Below are 15,184 nucleotides of genomic sequence, written 5' to 3'. Positions count from 1 at the left end.
CATTCGAGCAATGGCACACAAAAAAAAAACAAAAAAAACTGGGGGCCCCGAACAACAGGGAAATGCGGATCATGTTGTTGTTTTTTTTGTTTTTTTCTCAAAGCACAGAGCAAAACCCAACAAACAAGACACATAAGGACGCACATCACTCAAGCGTAATTGTGTAATGAGGCAAGAATAGCCCACTGGTAGCTTGAGGGCGGCCGTTAGCGACGACGGGAACACCGGCGGTGTAACCCGCAGTCCCTCAAATTAGCCAGTTTGCGCCTTGCCTGACCCGGCGTCAGTCGCGGAACCGCAGCTGCTGTGTGAATGAGGTTGTGAAATGTTTATTTATTTATTTGATTTGATTTGTTCATTTAAGTGTTTGAAAGTTAACAGCCGCGTCTATCCGTGACCACCGGCGGAGGGGTCACGATGCCTCCCAACTAGCAGTCGCAGGCCACACTAAATTAGCTCACAATGTTGACTTTAGCAAGGAGGTGCCGTTGTGCAACACAAGGCGCTTTATCTTTTGCACATTGGCCGTCTTTTACGCACTCTTTCCTCCTCGCTTATTGCTACCGGAGTCCAGAGAACATTAGTCCGCTTAAAATAGCGGAAATAATATCGACGATCGATCGCGGCGATTATTGATCCTGTGCCCAAATACAGTTCACAGATTTGTCATTAAGACGCCAGGAAATAAATGTAAATTGTGAAAAATAAAGTGCTCGGCCTGCATGTTGACTGATCAAAGAGCCGTTTGTCTGATGTGGAATCAATCGGGGGAGTCGTAATGCACTGCAGGTGACAGCTCCCCCGCCGGATTCGTCGACGCGGGCTGGAAAATAACGAGGCATGTCAGTGACCCGCCTTGCGCCAAGCAAATCGAAGCCGTTGGGGAAAGCAAACACTCGAGCGGTTAGTCAACTCTGACGACCTGCTGTCTGGTGTATATTTAGGGGGGGGGGGGGGGGCGCTTCCCGCGCCACTGCTAATAAAGGACGTCATCAAATGCTCATGTAAAATGCACACAACGCCTCGTGCTGCTTGTTCTTCGTTGTGGGACTTCCTGCTTTCACTTTTGTTTTCACTGAGGTCATTTTGGGAATGGAGAACTATGAAAAATTATTCATTGACGCATCTTTACTTTAAAGACATTTAATCTTATTAAAACATCGCGGGCCGCATACATGAATGCAGCTTGGGAAATTTCAGCTTTGCCCAGGACCTGATCAGCTAGGCTGGGAGAACATCCAAAGCCACATTCGACCTCTATCATGCAAAAACACCCTCACATCTATTATGGGTCTAAAGGTAAGCAGAGCTGCATTGCATTTTGGTAGATTTCTAGTTCAGGACGAGGGGCCTTTGTGTTTGCTGGCAAAAAAAATGATTTGCTGCATCTGAGTGAAAATATTTTTGGGGGGGAAAATCCTAACCCCACTGCCCAGTTATCATCGAAACAAAATCGTAATCTCAGTATATGGGTTGACAACTTGGAAGTGATTTAAAATGGGGGGGGAAAAAAGTAAAAAGTCAATACTTCAATCAGGTTGTCACTGTTTTTATTTAAATTCGCTCATGGAGGAGCATCAAGGCACAAATAGCGGCCGCACCGCCGCTGTGAATGGAGTCTGCTTGGATTGTGAAACAGCAATTGATCAAACGCCGCATGCAGATCTCAGCATTCTGACAGCGTAACCTCATTGCACTGAGCTGGCCCGGCTACCCTCTGAACCAGCGCCCCGCCCTCAAACTCTCGGAGCCAGGGCTTGGCCAGCCAATGACCTGCTTTATCCCACCCAACCCCCCGTTGCTCCCGTCCACCCCTCGCTCACACTTTCCAACCATCTGGACAGATGCCTCTGAGCCAGTCGGGCTATTTGAGGTGAAGCGGCGGTCGTAAAATGAGAATAGCTTGTCGTGCGAGACGTACAAAAAACGGCAGAAATATACTCAATGTCTATCAGGGGTTTGAAATAAAAAAAAAAATGTTAACATACTTCTTCAGTTCAAATTCTTCGCAGTCAGTCACAGTGTCCCATCATTGGTGGTGATCTATTTTAGAGAGGCGTGAGCAACTCATGTTGTCCTCGGGGCTAACTAGAACCCACTGCCACCATGTTCTTTTTTTTTTTGTTTTGTTTGTTTTATTAATTTAGTACAACGCAGAATCAAAAGAGCAAATAAGCATCCGCTGAAGTAAGCTGGAGTTTGCACAGTGTCCCTTTCATCTCTCCTCACACAATCCTCCTCTGTTCAACCCCGACCGACCCTCTCTGCTCGCCCAGAAGAGGAAGAAAAGAAAAAGCTATCGCGAGTGTCAACATTGTTATGGCCTCTAATTTACTTCAAAGAGACGGCTCGTTTAGTCAAGCTGCCAATCGTATCGTGCGTCCCCTTAAAAAATGAAAAGCCGATGTATTAGCCGTTATTGAAATCAAAACCACCATAAACCGTCAAACCGGCAATTGATAGCATTATCAGGATTTTTTTTTTTTTTTACAAAACACTCAAATGAAAGTTCTTTGTTCACGGAAAGAACATCCTATATGGCAGTGAGCAAGTCGTCGCAAGCAAGCTAGCGAGTGCGAGAAGCTAAATTGTCAAGCAAGTTGGCGGCAAACTAGCTAGCTTGAGAAGCCGACTCGGGAGTCTACGTCCTCAGTTGGTGCGCCTCTTTTGATGGACTCCAAATGAAAGTTGGTCCGTAGGCAGCGAACTTGCTCGCTTGCAAAGTCATCTTGGCAAGTTACATCATCACTCGGTGCTACTTCTTGCCTAGCTTGAGTCGGGGAACTAAAACAATAAGCACGAAGCGGTTCGTATTCCAAATCCAACTCATCTGGGACTGGGAAATTTGGTTTTGAAATTCAAACAAAATGGAGAACGACCAGCGTTGGACTTTGGAGGTTCCGTTGTATTTGTGCATACGTGTGCCCTCCTGTCGGCCAGGGGCAGTCGTCGGATGACGTTATGTAACGTGAAGCCCGGGGCGAATGTTAAATGTGGCTCCGGGCTCAAGTGCACGGGGACAGGAATGCCGGCGTGTCGCACGAGCGCGGCCACTTTTGCAAGGGCGACGAGGCGTGCAGGGGCGACTAGGAACGAGCTGCCTCGACGGCTCCCGGGGTGGTACCTTCGCAAAAAATTCAAAAGCCATGCTGACCTAATCGAGCTTTTTTAAACTTGAGACTGGAAAAGACATTGATATTATTTTTTTTGGGGGGGGGGCTTGAATGAACAACTTGCTTCATTCAACAATGACAACACGCAGAGGGAGATCAGCGGTAAGAGAGAAAAAGCCGGTCTGCGACAAGAGGCTTAACCTAAATACAAGTTGATTTGGAAACAAAGGAGATAAATACCGAAAGTTGGCTGGCCTACAGGTCAGCTGCCAAAGGCTTCTTTTCTTTTCTTCTTAACAAAGCAACACTGCGCTACCAGCACAGACGTTTGTTATTACAACAGACACCAGGAATGACGGCAATTAGTCCGACAAAACTCAACTTAACCCAAATTTTGCGTGGCGGCAGGTTACTCAAATCACTTCCGGACGAGAAGCAGTTCGCAAATGGTAAACAACTGTTCAAGATGAGGAAAGTTACGGTCAAACGAAATTAATTAAACTAATGTCATGACGTTATGTGTACCATATGCTAACATATAACAGCCATCCGGGCTAACAATTAGCATCTACGTAGCAGTGTTGCTACCCTTTAAGCTCTGAATATCTGAACCCAAACGGCGGGAAAACACATGTAAACGGGCACGTATTCTTTATCCTCTGCGAAGAACGACAAATACACAGTTGTACAGAGAAGCTAAGAGAGGTTTTTTTCAATGAAAAAACACATTCATTTTATTTGATTTTATTTTTTTCCAATGCGGCACCGATTAATGGCATTCGCATTCATTTGAATGGGGAAAGACGATTTGATAAACAGGTTTGAATTACAGGTGAGAAAAAAAAGAAAGGAAAAAAATTCTCTCTCTCGTTACTTGCTCATCAAACAGCAACATTTTTGCACCTACGTGCGCAAGCTTTTCTTTGAACTATTTGATTAAAAGCCCCCAAAAAATGTTGCGGTCTCACTCTAAAAGTTCGGGCATTGAAAATCCATAATCACAATAATTATCCACGGGGAACATTTGCTATTTTGGGGCGCAGCAATTGTTGCAACTAGACATAATTAAAATGGGCGGACAAAGCAGAAATTGTGGGCTTGTAATTAGAGAGAGAATGATTGCTTTCGAGCACGAACAAAAGCGTCAACAATGTGCAGCGATTGTTTGGAAAATGGTGCCCTTAAAAAAAAAAAAAAGAGCCAAAAGAGTGTCTCGACAAGGGGAAATTGTTCGTTTGAATAGGAACATTGGCCAGCATTTGACATTCTCCACAGCTTTCAATCAGGTGTGTAATTAAAAAAAAAAATAAAAAGTTCATTGAAAAGATCTTTTATAAGCGATTTGAAGTAACTGAATGAAAATTAACAACTACGTTTCACAATTAACCAAAACCAAAACCTGGTCAAATTCAGTGATGTCTTGTTTTGAAAAACACTCGACAGCCCCCCCACAACGGACCACCCTGCCAGCTCGCCATCTTCCCGGCCCCCCTTGTTGTCTTACCAAACGGCCTGTTAGAGTAAATGTCATCTGACAAGTGAACAAACACCCCCGGAGAGCCACGCCCCCCCTCCCTCAGTGTCAAAATGGGTCCGAACATGTCAAGGGGGGGGGGGGGGGGGGGGCGGGGTTTAACCTTTAAACCTCACCCCACCCGGGGGGGCCGCTTGGCACTCGGTAAGACCGGAAATGAAGCATGAAAGAAAAATGTCATTGTAGTATTTTTGGTGGTCATGTTGCTGACGATGTTTGGAAGCGAGAGACGAGATGGCAAATGGAGAAAAACAAGATCTTCCGCGACAGCATTTTGCCAGCATCAGATTATCAAATCACAGCACAAGCGAGACACTGATGTGGCGTTCACATTTTGCGGCACAATCGGCAGTAAATTATCTGCATATATACACAATATATGTCTATTTTTTTACATCATGAGAGAAAATAGCGTGAAATCAAGATCTCATATGCCGTATATTAAATCCGGGACGGGAAGTGCACGCCATAAACAAGCTCAGTGCAGCTCAGCCTCTGGCAAAAAGACATCAAGACGAGCGATAAGCTTTTGGCGGTACATTATATCAAAATAACGTGATGCAACCGCGGCTTTCAGCAGCTTCTTAACAGCCTCGCGGGTTGAAAGCAAAGCTATAAAAAAAAAAAAAATAAATGCATCGATGCCGTTTTTCTTAGTAGCCAATAATTCACTCTTTTCAAACCGTTACCGCTGGAATCATCGGCGTTGTTGCTTTTTGAAGAAGGCAGATGTGTTTTACACTTTCCTAGTACGATAAAAGCCAAGCTGACGTTTTTATTTTCATTTCATTGCATACATGGTTATGCTTGTTTAAGAATATTTCATCTACTGGAGGAATTACTGCTAGCAGTATTTTGTGGTTCATTTTTGTAGAATTTTTTAAAATAAATAAAAATAAAATAAATTCACGCACACACACAAAAAAAAGCAATTAAATACTAGAGTTCACGTTACTCTTCTTGTGAGTCGAGTTTTTAGAACAAGTGATGACATTTCACAGTAATTTTGACGTGCAATTCGAGAAACTCATCCAAAACTGGTTGGTGGCTATTTTTTAACGGAAACTTGTCAGCCAATCGGTCAAATAATAAAGTCAGCTTTTCTAGAGATGATTTCCCCACATTAAAAAAGTTGCCACATTTGTTCTCTTTTTATAAAAGGCTGCATTCAAGCAAGACAAGAAAATGTGTGCCAAGTGTACTACAATTCTTGATTCTTTGGGTATTTTGACAAAAACCGGAAGACACTTGGAAATGGTTTCAAACTGCGGGAAAAAAAAATAAAAGCCTCACTAGCTTGTTTTCAAACTGCTGAAAACCGATTCCACAGATATATAAAGTGCAACCAAAAAAAAAAAATCGCCTCTCACGAAACAATATTTGCAAGGTGATCTCAAAGTAAAGGTCACCACGGGCCGATGCGTTACAGAATATCTAAGAGTCCCAGACCGCTACGGGTAACTTTGCATATGTGCTGCACGCACATGATAAGAAACTGTTGTGACGAGCTCACCGTGCACGCCATGCATGAGCTCACCAATGTAGAAGAGAAGCCAGACGTCTAAAAATCGATCATTTCCAAACCTTAAAAAAAAAAAAAAAAGGATGTCCTCCCGGATTAGTTTACAGCGAGCCAATCTTTGGCATTCACGCCTAATGTGGTTAGCGAGCCTCCTTTAACTATGTTAAGCAATTCAAAGTGGCACCTATTCTCTTTTTTTTTTGGACTCTAACCTCCTCCTGTAACAAGGTTCACCCTCGTCTCCCGGGGGCTCATGTCATGGCCCAGCTGTGCCGGCTCAATTTTTGTGACCTTTACACCAGCTGAGCGAGCGGCGTCATGCTGTATCAGGTAGTGAGCGCGTGGCTGCGTGTGTGTGTGTGTGTGTGGGTGGAAATAGGGGTTATGTATTGTTTCAACACACACGTGAGCACAGCGTCTGAAAGAAAGAGCATCTGGAATCAAATAGCTCAAGTAACAAAGTTTTTTTTTTTTGCGTTTGTGAAAGGATTGAATTTGGGTTATCGAAATAATCGTGTTTATATGGACTTCAAAATATTCTGTGGTCTTTTACTTATTTTGCTTTATGCAGCTTGTGGGTTTAATGTGAGCGGAATGCGACAGAGAAAAAAAATTCACACCCTCCCACACTACCCACTCTCCGTCCACAACTATAAATAAGAGCATTTTGTTGTCAAACAAACCTACACCGTCGAGGTAATACTTAACCGCGCACAATGGGCAAGGAGAGCGCCACTGCCAACTACTGGAGTGGAGGTGCAATTACACTTGATTGTTGTATGGCGGAAATTAAAGCATGTTCTCCAGGGTCACACGCGGCCGCCCCCAGGGAGGCCCGCCCCACTATTTGAGAAGCACTGAACTAACTTTGAGCAAGCGCTATTCATTTGCTGTCTGGACGCAGCCCGTAAATATCTCCAGGTCGGTCTTGGGGGAGTCTCAGAATCTCCACAAGTGTCAATAAAACCAGAAAAACGAGAAAAACACTGGAAGAGTGAGCAAGTTGGCTGCTCGCTAAACTCCGCCCCCCATCGTCACGCACACGGAAGAAATGAATGCACATACAATGTCTCTTTCAAGCGAACGCCGTCAGATTTGTTGTCGATTGCGACCAGTTCTCACCTCGTCGCCAAACTTCGCGCCGTCCGGCCTTGCTCCTTTCCCCACCCGCCGTCTAACCTCGTAAGGAGCAGTTTTATCCGTTTTGGAGAAGCACCGCCCGTTGATCCGGCCAGCTCGTCACAGGCCAAAGGTCACGGAGCTGCGATTTCTCCCGTGCGTTATCTCAGCAGAGACGGAGGCCAATTCCAAACCTCCCAACACCGTCGCTCCACTTGCCGCGCTGAGCTTCCAGTAAAAGGTCACTTCCACCTTTGCCCTACAGAGATCTTTGGCCCGCAAAAGCGACAGGCCGCATCCATCTTGATCACTTAAGAGCGCTTCACCCAGGCGGGTTGGTCCGAATTGCACGAGTCGTCCACACCGGACCCGTTTTATGAATCCGAGCGACTCAAAACGCATGCTTTGGTTACTCAGCACTTTGGGATGGGACGGCGCGGATCTAAAAACAGGTGACGCAGTGAGGAGGGGGCAGAAGAGGGAGGAGGGGTCCGGTCTGAAGGCCAGAAGCGACTCTGCCAGGGTTCATGATGTCATGACAATGTTTTCTTGGAAGAATCCTGACTGGTATGCGTGAGGATGACATGATATCCAGCTGTGGCCGCAACAGGAAGAACTTCGCTTTGACAAAAACCAATCTCGAGTTTTGGGACCTTCAGACTTCCTAAACGGCCGTGTACGCCCCCCCGCACGTATGTTGGACTCCATTTTTCGGTTTCATGGCGTGTTTTCCGATCTGTTGACATGGAGGAGCAGGGAGTAATCAACATTTTATTCCCAACAAGTTCGGCTTCTACGCCCACAGCGATTGTGTGCAAAGAGAGCCCTGTGATTATTTTATTTTATTTCATTTTTTTTACGATTTGGAAGCCACATGTTACATACTCGGCGAAATGTTTAATCATTCCAAACTTGACAACAAAATGTCTTTTCATGCGCGTCAAATTCAAAACACATTTGTTTTCAATTGAACACATCTCATAATCAGTTATAAAAATCTTTCAAAGACGTCTGATGATCCGGCTTTAGACGTTTTTTGTTCAGAAGTGGGTGTTAAAATAATCACTTTTTAACACATCCCACGTCAGAGGATAATCTTTTGGAGACATCTGATAATCAGGCCCTTTCCTGACTTTCATCGGACGGCGAGAGGACACGCTCAAATGAACTAGCGAGGCATCGACTGGAACTGGCGACACCCCATAATCTTGCCATTGTGATTTACGGTCTATTCTGTTTTAAGCAACAACGCAAAGCAAACTACAACGTATTTCGAAATGTAAATCATGCGTCAGGGAGCGAGACGGAAGAGCAAAATTCCCCAAATGAGCCCGTGTGACGCCGGGCCCCGCCCGCCGCCCTTTCTTGGTGTTTTATTTCCAACAGCATGTGATGGATTCAACTGACCCGCATGCCTGCGAGGGGCAGTGGGGGGCAACAGATGCGATTTAACAGCGCAAGCTGTTGACACCTAAATGTGCAGTCTCCCTGTGTGAAGTTTAAGATGCCGAAAATGGTCCCGCAACCTCGTTAGTTGGGAACCGCAGATCAACTCAAGGAGGATCAACAGCCGATAACACCGACACACAATTCCGGTCCTCAAGGGCCGCTGTCCGGCATGTTTTTGATATTTCCCTCTGATTCACATGATCAACTCATCAGCAAGTTCGGCAGAAGCAGGATGACCATCCTGATCTTTTGAATCAGTTGAGACATCGAAAACGTGCAGGATAGCGGCCCTCGAGGACAGGAGTTGCCCAATCCTGCTCGAGCAGAAGCTGTTGGCAGGTAGAAGACATGTTGACGTGCTAACACAGCCAGCTTGGGAAGCCACATTCCTCAAACCATTACTACATGACGGAGAGAAATTTCAACTCCATTTCAAGCAGATCGGATTACTTTTATCTAAAGTTCGGTTCGTTATTTTGGCTCCAGCAAATTGGGTTGAAGCGTTGAAGCTGGTTGCCATTTTGTACCGTTTTGTTGGGTACTGAGGTTTTTGTAATTTTTAAATGGGAAGTCAACCCAAAAAAAAAAAAATAATAATAATATATATATATATACATATATATATATATATATATATATATATTTATATAACATATACATATATATATATATATATTTATATAACATATATATTTATATAACATATACATATATATATATATATATATATATATATATATATATTGTGGAATATGATTTAAGCAGTAAACTCCAACCATTTTCGTACAAGTCAGTAGGCGGCCATTTTGACACTTGCTGTCGACTGAAAATGACATCACACAAGCGCAGGGCTCGGCTGACAACCAATCATGGCTCAGCTTCAGACAAACAGGTCAGCCTTGATTGATTGTTACCTGAGCAACTGTGATGTCATTTTCAGTCGTCGGAAAGAGACAAAATGGCCGCTCACTGCGTGAGATGGCCAAAAACAGTTGGACTTTGTTACTTAATTCCACAAACGCAAATACAATCAGAATGTATCACATGACATTTTGGACACAGATCCAGGTTGGTATGGGCTATTTTTTGATTTTTGGTGTATTTAAAAAAAAAAAAAGAAAATCTGGAATTGTATAATACAATACAATACAAGTTTATTTATATATCGCATTTCACAACAGCTGGACCTCTAACAAAGCACTTTCCACTCATGAAATCCCCTTCGGACCAAATTACTGTACATAAATTGGGCACGGACGATTCCCCTCTAATCCACTTTGCAAGCAATTTTGGGGAAATTACGATCGGAACTTCCACAATCACATTTAGATAATCAGACGCCCCTTTCAGTAATTTCACACAGATGTTATCTTCTTTGCTGGACATGAACTTCATCGAGTGACCAAACAGCAAAAACAAGTGTGTTTATGCGTCTCTCGCCTGCGACGAGCACACAAGCGACTCTTTGAACCCGTGGCGCATACGTCTGCTGACGTGACTGTGTGGTCTTTTTCCCGCGCACGCCGCGAGCGAGGCGAGGCGAGGCGAGGCGTCCACTGGTTTGCAGTAAGCCCGTAATAGGCTTTAACGCCGCAGTGACAACCGCTTCAGCTATCGCACATCCTGCTCAACTTGCTGCTGGCAAAAAAAAAAAAAGGCATGATATATTTCAACCTTCGCCGATGACATGAAAGCAATCGTAAAAAAAAAAAAAAAAAAGACTTAAATAGAGCAATAAAGTCAATCACGGTTGAAGGTTTGATTGATTGATGATTGACTTGTCTTGGCGACTTCTAGGGCGAAATGTGAGCATATTATAAGCCTTAGGAGGCTTGTTAACTTTTTTCAACCGCCGCCAATGATAACATGACGTATAAAAATATTGTTAGCCTAATCGCACAATCGCCTAAATCATTTGGAACTTTCCGTCTAATTTGATCGCTGAAGATTTTGCTTTCTTGTTTTGTCTCTGAAACTTCGCAACATCCAGATCATCGGCAAAAGCTGAATGGAGGTAACAGGACGCTTCCTTTTTCAATTTGTTGCGTTTTTCCTGTCTACGGAAAACATCAAATTATGACTTGGCCAGTTATGCAATTTGGCTGACGAGACGTAAATCGAGAGCGTGGCGAATGCGTTGCATCTTGTGCCAGCTTAAAAAAAAACGCGCCAGCTTCTGACGTTCAAAAAGTCCCCGTCTGAAAAAAAAATGCACAACAAAAATTTTTTTTTCTGATTTTACTGTTATCAGTCACTAATTTAGCATTTTTGCTGGCCAGAATCATAAATTAAACAGCTGAAAATACTATGCTAAGAAATATGAATAATAAAAATAATTTTTTTTTTAAAGTAATACATGGGAGTACACCCCTGAAAAAAAATTGGATTATTTTTTAAAATATTTCAGCTTTTCTCTCTACACTATCTTACAAAACAGAACGTAAACACATAAAATCAGCCAGTCAGAAAAAAAAAAATGGTTTGGAGAAATTTGACTTTATGTCGCGAAAGCTCCACAAATAAATCCCGAGTGTGTTGATGCCTCAGGCAAACATTTTATTACCTTCGAGTGAAGAATGTGCTACTCAGCCATAATCTAATTCCAAGCGGCGAGGTCGAGCACATTGTTAGCGGTGCAAAATAGAAAAGGAGACGGATGCTACATGAAGAAATAAAAAAGATAGCGAGGCTTAGGTCTCGCTCCAAATGGCATGCTGGAGCATTCATCCACACTTTTGTACACGAGTAGAAATATCTTGGGGAAAAAAATACGGATCGCTTGCATCTCAAGGTACCGCGGTGCTGAATGAACTAAAAAAAAATATATCAATGATTTGACTCACATTTGTGTCTGACTGAAAATGACACTTAGGTACTAAGGGCTCATCTCGCAAAGGTGTTTTCACTCATGGAGGCAGCACTTCATCCCCAAATCCCAAACATTGAACGAATGGAACGTGCGTTTGGGCTCACTGACAACTCCATTAATGAGTAAACATGAAAAAAAAACATTAGTGCAGATCACTCGAGCCCGATCTCGGCCGTGGCCGCTTGTCCGGCCGCTCGTTACACAACTTTTCAAAACGAGCGAAAAAGGAAGCGCGCCGTCGCCATCGAAGCTCTGCAACTTCCTTCCCGCAGCTTTGCGTCACGTGTCAATGGTGGCCAGGAGCGACTAAAACAAAATTAGTCATCTCATGAACTGGCCGAGGAAAATCAAGCGATTAAGTACGGGCACGGGCGTTGCCGGCGGCGACCATGAGACAGCAAAAGGGGAGGCCGACTCGGGATGTCAACAATCAGCGGCGTTATTCGACAGATGGATCAGGCTGCTCCAGACTGAAAGCTGTTGGTCACATGACGGGTGGATTAGCGCAACTGAAAGAGGGTGGAGGTTTAAGGGGTAGGAGGAGGATGGGGGGGGGGGGGGCACGGGGTTGTCACCACATGCTTCCTGATCACTTCCCTCACAAGGTTTGCCGTTTCCCTTTCACCCTTGACAGCCCCGCACGTTTGTTTTGGATTGTCACATGTTGCCATCTGAAAGCTTCAGCCGACTTCCTGTTATCGTGCGGGTCAATGACGAGAAGCGCTTCACCGGGTCTGACGCCTTTGACTCATAGCTCACGCCAACCAAAGAAAGAAAAAACACAAAAGCTTTGATCGGCTCACTTCCAGCGAATTGCGACGTCACTGCTGAGAACAGGTCCTCCCCGACAAAGCCACCAGTCGAAACGGAATACACGCTTAACGATACAGCACAAGCCACCAAGAAATTCACAACTGAAATTAATCAGTATTGTATAGGCAAATATCTGAAAATGTACCTCAGAGTGGAAATTGTCTAACGAGGCCAAGAGTTGTGCATTAATTGTTGCATCCACTTAGCTGCGTGTTTTGATTTTTACTAAAACTGCTTAAATATGTTTTGGGGTAACTACTTTGTTATATTTTTCAGATCATTTTCACTTTAATTTTAAGACAAATATCTACACTTTCTACTTGTGACTTTATCAAAATAGGCTTGTTACTTTTTTCAACCGCCTCAAAAAATGACAATGTAAAAAAAAAGACAACCATGGTTGATATTTTATGATTGATTCACAGATTATTATTATTTATTTTTTAATCAAGGGGACTCAAAAGTTGTCACTTGAATCCGGGAGCATTTACAACGATGATGCAACAGATATTTCCAAACCTATGGCCTTATTTAATGTTACAAAAGTAAAGTATTGTATTGTATTATCAGCTCCAAGAATGATTTGTGGTGAAGTCACCCAGTTCTCCCGCAAGCATCTCCAGTTGCTCCAAAATACTGCTGCTTGCCTCCGACTTGGAGCTTTTAGGAGGGAGCTCATAACTCCAATTCTGGGCTCCCTTCGCTGGCTCTCTGTATACTCCAATTTTTATTTTAAGTTTGTTTTATTTGTCTTGCCCCACCTCCACCTCTTCGTACCTGCCAGGTGCCTAAGGTCAGCGGACCAGACGCCACTGGAGGCACAGAGGACGAGGCACATTCTCAGAGGGGATCTAGCGTTTAATGTTGCCGGTCCCTCCCTTTGGAATGACCTTCTGTTAAAACATACAGCAAGCTGCCTCTCTGGTCATCTTTAATACTCTTCTTAAAACGCATTTTAAGAACTGACATTGCTTTACTATTTTATTGTGTTTGTTTTATATTAATTTATTGTTTTATCTGTCATTGTTTTCATATGACTGACTACTTATGCACATTTTGTATTCAGTTGTGGTTGTTTAAAGTGCTAAATGAATAAAGTTGAGGTGAGAATGAGTTGTGTCTTGTGCATTCTGGTGTTCGAAAACATAATCTGAAAAAAATGCAGGTGAACTGCATATTTTCCCCAGTTGTTGCCATCGGGTAATTACACCTTTTTTCCTTCTTTTTTTATTTATTTTTTTTATTTTTAGAATTTTTTTAAATACACTACACATTCTTATGATATAATTAAAGTGGGTAATTATTTTGTGTCAAGTTATCAAAACGGATAGTGAATTGCATTATTGTTTTTGTCAAGGTTATAGTTTTACTTGCGTTTAGGAGTTGAATAGATTATTCTACTTTCACCAGAGTACGTGCACTTCTACTGCAGTAAAGCGTAACTACGGTTTCAAACCCAGAAGGACAGGCTATTTAGAAATTTATAGATAGGATATTTAATAATATTGCAAAATAATTAGTTTTGCATGTTAGTGTAGTTAATCACCCATACAGTTAGCAGCAAACATTAGAAAAAAAACACAAGTGACAGCGAAGCCCAGTAAGCGTGGAGGACGGTGGCGATGGTGGGAGGGGGCGGGGGGCGGAGGGGGCAATAAAGGGGATGCCCTTAGCCGCCTGTTGAGCCTTGACCGGCGGACACACCAAGTAACCGGCACAGAGCCACCACCCCCCACCCCTTCCCCACCGATTCGTCTCACAGTTCGGTGAAGTTTGTTTACAAACGTTGCATATTATTTACCTGTCGTAATAGCTGAGGGTCAAGTGGCACGCGGAACGTTGCTGTTTTTTCTTTCGCCGAAAAATCCCAACAAGATTCGAAAAATGTCACACTTACCTCTGAGGGGCGACGACTGCCGCGCGGCTCTCCTGTGCTCGAGTGCGGCCACAAGCTGCGGTGACTCGGGGGAGCTCTCGCTCGCTCTTTCGCCCGCTCGGTGGGTCGCTGGATCCGTCGGCGGAGTTTGTTACAGTTTGCTGACCTCTCAGTCTCAGTTCGACGTTCTCTCTCTCTCTCTCTCTTGCTCGCTCGTTCGCTGGCCCCGCCCACTTCCGGTGTCACTCACTGCTGGCGAGGGCAACGACAAAGCGTTGATGTGAAAGTCGCATTTGGAACTACTAAAAAAAGTGTTTTCCAATATTTATTCAGTCTAGACACATATTTTACGTTACATACATCGAACCGCTCACACAATAGAAATAAAATGTCGCAAAAAAGTGTTAATGCAGAAATAATGGTAAATTTCTACTCCTCATCATTCATCCGATTGACATTATTCCAGTTTAACATGTTCCAGAAATTCACGCCTTGCAGGGCATTGTTTTTATCATTCAGAAAAGTCTTGGTTTCCCCAAATTTTAAACACGTTCACGTTTGCCATTTGAACTTCAAAACATTCAACGACAATTTTCAACATACCAAAAATTTCCACACCCCACCCCCAAAAAAATCCCCATTCCACATCATTTAATATCATTCCGTGTTACTCAACATCATTCCATATCACTCAGTGCCATTCCACATGTATCCATATTTCTTTCATCCAGCAGTCACATGCAACAGGTGATTCTACAGGTTTATTGTACAGTCCTCCATTTAACGAAAGAGCATTTTATTGGTCCGCCTGCCACTAAATGCAGTGTACTATTTTCAAGTGCTTTAATACCAGCAGTATCATTTTTGTCACTTCACTTCTGCAGCCTTT

At 43.5% G+C, this 15,184-nt stretch overlaps 1 protein-coding gene across 2 annotated transcripts in view; it reads right to left on the bottom strand.

Annotated features, from left to right (window-relative positions):
* stat5a (signal transducer and activator of transcription 5a) overlaps positions 1-14,528 on the bottom strand; it is a 34,314-nt gene extending 19,786 nt beyond the window's left edge. For both annotated transcript variants that reach the window (XM_088316228.1, XM_088316227.1), the window contains exon 1: positions 14,317-14,528. The gene's annotated coding sequence lies outside the window, so the exon portion shown is untranslated. The remainder of the gene's footprint in view (positions 1-14,316) is intronic.
* Between the last annotated feature and the right edge of the window lie 656 nt (positions 14,529-15,184).

Source organism: Idiotropiscis lumnitzeri, chromosome 15 (assembly GCF_059441095.1).
Source record: "Idiotropiscis lumnitzeri isolate Australia: NSW breed Sydney's pygmy pipehorse chromosome 15, RoL_Ilum_1.0, whole genome shotgun sequence".
NCBI classification, from domain to species: Eukaryota; Metazoa; Chordata; class Actinopteri; order Syngnathiformes; family Syngnathidae; genus Idiotropiscis; species Idiotropiscis lumnitzeri.
This window is presented reverse-complemented; position numbering and strand designations above follow the sequence as displayed.